Source organism: Mixophyes fleayi, chromosome 4, assembly GCF_038048845.1.
Source record: "Mixophyes fleayi isolate aMixFle1 chromosome 4, aMixFle1.hap1, whole genome shotgun sequence".
Lineage (NCBI taxonomy): Eukaryota > Metazoa > Chordata > Amphibia > Anura > Limnodynastidae > Mixophyes > Mixophyes fleayi.
Window position 1 is genome coordinate 301,573,390 of NC_134405.1, and position 7,175 is coordinate 301,580,564.

The following is a 7,175-nucleotide window of genomic DNA, read 5'->3' on the forward strand; positions in this document are numbered from 1 at the left end:
GAAAATGTGTCGTTAAAGAAAATCTTTATTTATTAGACCCTTCAGTAGAACCAGCAATGAGATGCTTATCTTCACATTTCATGTATTCATCAATAAACTATATTTGTTATAATTCTTGTTGGAAGTATTTATTTATTTATTTATTTTCTGTCTGTATAGTTTATTTATTATGTTACGTTTATTATTCATCTGTGGACATAAGTTGTCAGGAACCTCATTAGTCCTTATATGGATAAACATGCCTATGAGCTGTGTCAACAAAATTGCTTTCTCATATTATTAAACCGTATTTAATGTGATAGTTTTATTTCAATGTAATCACAAATGATTATTCTGGGAAATTATTCCCTCATTAGTCTAATAATCTTATTCCAATAAGATGTTGAGCAATACCACAAAGTGATCCTTCTGAGATAATATTCCTTTATATTTTAGTATCAATGTAAGGACTCTTTAGTTGATACAAATGTTTGTTTCTGACAATAGATGTCCTCCAAGATGGTAAAGTCACATACCCACACAGAGAGATCAAGTCATATATGTATTAGAGTGGTAGATATCATCCAACATTTACCATGTTTGCATAAGCATTCTTAATTATGCCCTGCTTATGTTTAGTTATCCAACAACATTATGGGTATGGAGCACAGAGGGACGTCCCATACTTTCTTAGTTAACCATAAGGCTAAGTTAATTTAGTAATCATAGGAAACCCATTTAGTTTCCATCTTAATCAATCATACAAGTAGATTGTCACGGGCACTAGGAGTCTTTACCCAGGGATCACCAGGTGATAGGCTTACCAGAGCAGTATAGGTGTTAATATGGTACTCTGGTAGCAGGGTGATCACGGAACAGGAAATAGCAGATGATGAGATGCTCAGGAAAGTCTATGACTAGCAGCACTGGTAATATGGAGGTAATAATACACGAGGAACTGTATGGACAAAGGACACGTGAAGGTAGTCAGTGGTCTGCGGTAGCAAGTTGTACCACTGCTATGTGAGAGGATACTGGAACAGGTGATACAGGAAACAGGGATCAGTGGTCTGCCACTAGCAAGTTGTACCACTGAATATATATGTGAGGAGGTGCACGGGGAGAGACTGCAACACAGGATATACACGGCACCTTAAACTCGATCCACAGTAATATGCACAATATATATAAATGACTGAACAGCACTGCAATTATAGAAAGTCTCTTGAAGTAATCCGGCACAAGATAACACAGTCAATGATGGCAATAGACTCAGCGGATAGCAAACTCCAGAGGAGAACCAACACAGTCCAGCAAGATATGCAATACACCAGCACAGTCAATGAGAAGTATGCATACCGTGGTTCAGAAGCAGGCAGTCAGACAGGAGTGCAGAGATACCTGAGCGGCAGGAGGCCGGCAGGATGCGAAGTCCCTGGATGGGTGAAGCGGTGGTCTAGTAGGTGCAGCGCACAGGTAAGTAGACCAGCAGGGAAACAAATACACAGGAATCAGTAGAGCGTGGAACTGGACTCCTGGAGGACCCTGGAGAATGGTGATGGTCTAGCAGAGGGGTAAATGGTGAGACACGAATCCAATGCTGACAGGCGGGTAGAGACCAGCGGGAACACAGGAAAGCGTGGAGAGCGGATCAGCAGTAAATGGACGAGTAGAGCTGAGAGTAGCAGCAGCGGGACTCTGCGGACACACGGGGGTAGCCAATAGCAACCAGCAGGTGCAGTAACGATGGGACCCGGGAGAGCAGAGTTGAGCTGGAACTGTTGATCACGGAGAGTAGCGGATAGCAATAGTAGCAGCAGTCTCGAGGAAACACGGGAGAGTTGAGATGAGCTGAAGACTGAAGCGCACAGGGGCAGCGGATAGGAATCAGCCAAACAGTCACGATGAAACACAGGTGAGTGGATGTGGAATGCAGACTGTAGTGCACGGAAGCAGCGGATAGGAATCAGCTAACAGTCACAATGATAAATGGTAGAGTTGAAGTGGCTAGAAAACTGTAGTGCACGGAGGCAGCGGATAGGAATCAGCTAACAGTCACGATGATACACAGGATGGTAGAAGTGGTATGGGAACCACAGTAGTAGAAGTGGTTTGGAAACCACAGAGGTAGAAGTGGTTTGGAAACCACAGGAATCAGCAGCGCTGAATACACGAGGAAACAGAGGAACACCTTCAGAGACTCATGGGGAATGAGACTCCAAGATCAGGCAACGTGGTATTGACCACAGGTGCTTAATATAGGGAGTGTTGCCTGATCTGCCAATTAAGTTAAAGGAATATACACTGAAGGATTAGAAAGGGCTGCGCATGCGCAGTCCCTCAGGATGGAGGACGACCACGGTTCCTAAATGTCCGGGAAGAAGCACTCACAGTCCGGTGAGTGACAGTACCCCCCCTTTTAAAGGTGGGCACAGAACGCCTGGAACCGGGCTTGTCCGGATTTTTGGAATAAAACTTCTTCAGAAGGGCAGGAGCATTAAGATCTTCAGCTTTGATCCATGAGCGCTCTTCAGGACCAAAGCCCTTCCAATGAACGAGGAAACGGAGAACTCCTCGCGAAATTTTTGCATCCAATACCTCAGTAATCTCGAAATCCTCCTCCTGATGAACTTGAACTGGCTGAGGTGCTGAGGGAGGAGTCGAGAAACGGTTGATGATGAGAGGTTTGAGCAAGGATACATGGAAGGCATTTGAAATCCGAAGATTCTTAGGAAGAAGAAGTTTAACACACACTGGATTGATTACTTGAATGATCCTATATGGACCAATAAAACGAGGGGCGAATTTCATAGATGGAACCTTCAAACGAATATTTTTGGTAGATAACCAGACACGATCTCCAATTTTTAGTGGTGGAATAGCCCGCCTCTTCTTATCTGCGAAAGACTTATATTTGTTAGATGTCTTCTTTAAACAGGTTTTGACCTGAGACCAGATATTTTTGAAGGTCTGACAAGCAGTCTCCACAGCAGGAACTTGGGTGGGCGGGAGGGCAGGAAATTCCGGAAAAGACGGATGGTGACCGTAGACCACAAAGAATGGAGTTTTGGATGATGACTCATGGTACATGTTGTTATGGGCGAATTCAGCCCAAGGAAGCAATTCTACCCAGTTGTCTTGATTGGCTGATGAGAACATCCTTATAAAAGTCTCAAGATCTTGATTGACTCGTTCAGTTTGTCCGTTAGATTGTGGATGGTAAGAAGATGAGAGTGCTAATCGTATGCCCAAGGTTTTACAAAGGGCCCGCCAGAATCTGGAAACGAATTGTACTCCTCTATCTGACACAATCTCAGACGGACATCCATGGATACGGAAGATTTCTTTAATGAAATGTTCAGCCAGAGTAGACGAGGAAGGCAAACCAGACAGAGGGACGAAATGAGCCATCTTCGAAAATCTGTCTACCACCACCCAAATAGTATTATGATTCTTACTTGGTGGCAAATCAGTAACGAAATCCATACTAATATGGGTCCAAGGCTTGGACGGAATGGGTAGTGGTCGCAGCAACCCTGCTGGAGTTCTGCGGGAGGATTTGAACTGAGAACATAAATCGCAGGAAGCAATAAACTCTTTGACGTCTCTCCTCATTGAAGGCCACCAGTAACTTCGAGAGAGAATCTCAAAGGTCTTGTGTTCACCGGCGTGTCCAGAAAAACGAGAGGCATGGAACCACGAAAGGATTTTCCTCCTCAGAGTAGGAGGCACGAGGGTCTTCCCAAATGGTAGCATTTTGGTGGATGAAGCAGCCAGTGAGATACATTTGGGGTCTAGAATAGCATGGTTGGGAACCTCTTCTACATCAGAGGACGTCACAAAAGCTCGAGATAGAGCGTCAGCTTTTTTGTTCTTAGCGGCTGGTTTGAAGGTTATAATTAATTCAAAACGGAAAAGAAAAGAGACCATCTTGCTTGACGAGGGTTCAAGCATTGGGCAGATTGTAGATATGACAAGTTTTTATGATCCGTGAAGATCGTCACCGGATGGCGAGCTCCTTCCAACAAGTATCTCCATTCCTCTAATGCAGCTTTGATGGCCAGCAACTCCTTGTCCCCGATTGTATAATTTTTCTCTGCGGGCAGAAGACCCCGAGAGTAGAAGGCACAAGGATGGAATTTTTGTTGCTCCGAGCATTGGGAGAGAATGGCTCCTAAGCCCACATTAGAGGCATCTACTTCTAGGAAGAAGGGGAGTGTCACATCAGGCTTTCGAAGAATGGGAGCAGAAGAGAAGGACTCTTTGAGAATTTGAAAGGCTTGGAGAGCCTCAGATGACCATTGCTTAGTATTAGCCCCTTTCCGAGTCAGGGCCACAATAGGAGATGCAATGGATGAAAAGTCTTGAATGAAGCGTCTATAGTAATTGGCAAAACCTAAAAAACGCTGGATAGCACGAAGAGTAGTTGGCTGGGGCCAATGTAATACAGCATTCACCTTGTCTGGATCCATCTTCAGGCCAACTCCGGAAACTATATACCCCAAGAATGGAATCTGGGGCAACTCGAATGAACATTTTTCTAATTTACAGAACAATGAATTTTTCCGTAGTCTGGAGAGGACCTCTGCCACATGTTGGTGATGAGAAGGCAGGTCCTGTGAAAAGATCAATATGTCGTCCAGGTAGACAACGACACATACATATAATAAGTCCCGAAAGATCTCATTGATGAAGCCTTGGAAAACAGCGGGGGCATTACACAGCCCGAAAGGCATTACTAGATACTCGTAATGCCCGTCTCTGGTGTTGAACGCTGTCTTCCATTCGTCACCGGAACGGATTCTAATTAAATTGTAGGCACCACGAAGATCCAACTTAGTAAAGATCCGAGCTCCCTTGATGCGATCGAATAGCTCAGTGATCAGCGGAATGGGATACCGATTCTTGATAGTAATGGCGTTGAGTCCACGAAAATCTATGCAAGGGCGTAGTGATCCATCCTTCTTTTTGACGAAGAAGAACCCAGCTCCAGCGGGAGAGGTGGAAGGTCGAATAAACCCACGCTGGAGATTCTCCTGTATGTACTCAGATGTGGCTTGAGTTTCAGGTAACGAGAGTGGATAGACCCGACCCCTGGGAGGAGTCTTGCCAGGTAGAAGGTCGATCGGACAATCCCAAGAACGATGAGGAGGAAGACGTTCAGACTGAGCTTTATCAAACACATCAGCAAATGAAGCATACTGAGGAGGGAGTCCCGGTGAGGAAGATGAGATGGAAGATTGCTGTACTTTAAGAGGAATAACTTGGGAAAGGCAACGATGGTGACATTCAGAACCCCAAGACGTAACTTGAGGAGTGCGCCAGTCAATCTGGGGAGAGTGACACTGAAGCCATGGAAGGCCTAAGACAATCGGACTTGTCGTAACTGGAAGAATTAAAAACGAAATTTCTTCATGGTGCAGTACACCAATCTGAAGTGTTACTGGAGACGTACTCTGGGTGATGAGACCATTGATGAGACGTGATCCATCTATAGCCGTCACAGTAATGGGTGTTTTTAAAGTAATCACTGGTAGAGACCATTGATTCACTAGTGATTTAGAAATGAAATTTCCTGCTGCTCCGGAATCAATCAATGCCTGTGACTCAAAGGATTTGGTAGCAAAGGAAATCGTAACATCAAAAGCGCAGACTTTAGATTTCATAGAAGATGGAGAGGACTCCAGGGACCCTAACTTCACCTCTCCAGAACTAGTTAGGGCCTGGCATTTCCCGATTTCTTAGGGCAAGAGCTGAGCATATGTGTGGAATCAGCACAATAGATACAGAGTCTATTCTTTACTCTTCGTTTCCTCTCTTCTGAAGATAATTTGGAACGTCCTATCTCCATGGGAATCACAGAGGGTGAAGCTGGACGAAATTGAGGGGTTGAACGAAGAGGTGCTTTAACAGAAGTTGTTTTCTCAGATTCTCTTTCACGAAATCTCATATCTACACGATGGCAAAGAGAGATCAAATCTTCTAGTGACGAAGGAAGCTCTTGGGTAGTCAGTGCATCTTTAATTTTATCGGAGAGCCCCTGCCAGAAGGCGGCAATTAATGCTTCAGTGTTCCACTGAAGTTCAGAGGCTAAGATCCTAAATTGAATGACGTACTGGCCTACTGTATGAGAACTTTGTCGTAAACGAAGAATGCTGGAAGCAGCGGAGGTCACAAGACCTGGTTCATCGAACACACTTCGGAACGTGGAAATGAATTTGGCACTATCTTGTAGTATTGGATCGTTTCTTTCCCACAGAGGGGAGGCCCAAGCCAGGGCTTTTGCAGAAAACAATGAGATAAGATAGGCCACTCTGGAACGATGGGTAGAAAAATTTTGAGGTTGGAGCTCAAAATGGACTGAACATTGGTTAAGGAAACCCCTACAAGTTTTGGGGTCTCCGTCGTACTTTGACGGAGTAGGCAGGTGAAGCGTGGGAGCTGTAGACACCTGGGATGGCACTGGGGAAACGGAGGAAAGCACAGGAGCTTCAATATTATCTGTAACAGTCTGTCCAGATGTTCCTTGGGAGGTTAACGATTGGTAACATTGAAGTAACAGCTGTTGGCGAGCATCCTGTTGCTCCACACGGCTGACCAGATGCTGCAGCATCTCTTTGGCGGTAGGTTCCGTATCTGGGTCTGTCATGGCCTGATCTTACTGTCACGGGCACTAGGAGTCTTTACCCAGGGATCACCAGGTGATAGGCTTACCAGAGCAGTATAGGTGTTAATATGGTACTCTGGTAGCAGGGTGATCACGGAACAGGAAATAGCAGATGATGAGATGCTCAGGAAAGTCTATGACTAGCAGCACTGGTAATATGGAGGTAATAATACACGAGGAACTGTATGGACAAAGGACACGTGAAGGTAGTCAGTGGTCTGCGGTAGCAAGTTGTACCACTGCTATAGTGAGGAGGAATGTCCAAACAGAAACGAGGAGGTGATGAGAGTCAGCGGTCTGCGGATAGCAAGTTGTACCGCTGTCTGAGTGAAGGAATGGAATCCAAGTGGAGGTATCCGGGGAGTCAGTGGTCTGCGATAGCAAGTTGTACCACTGCTATGTGAGAGGATACTGGAACAGGTGATACAGGAAACAGGGATCAGTGGTCTGCCACTAGCAAGTTGTACCACTGAATATATATGTGAGGAGGTGCACGGGGAGAGACTGCAACACAGGATATACACGGCAC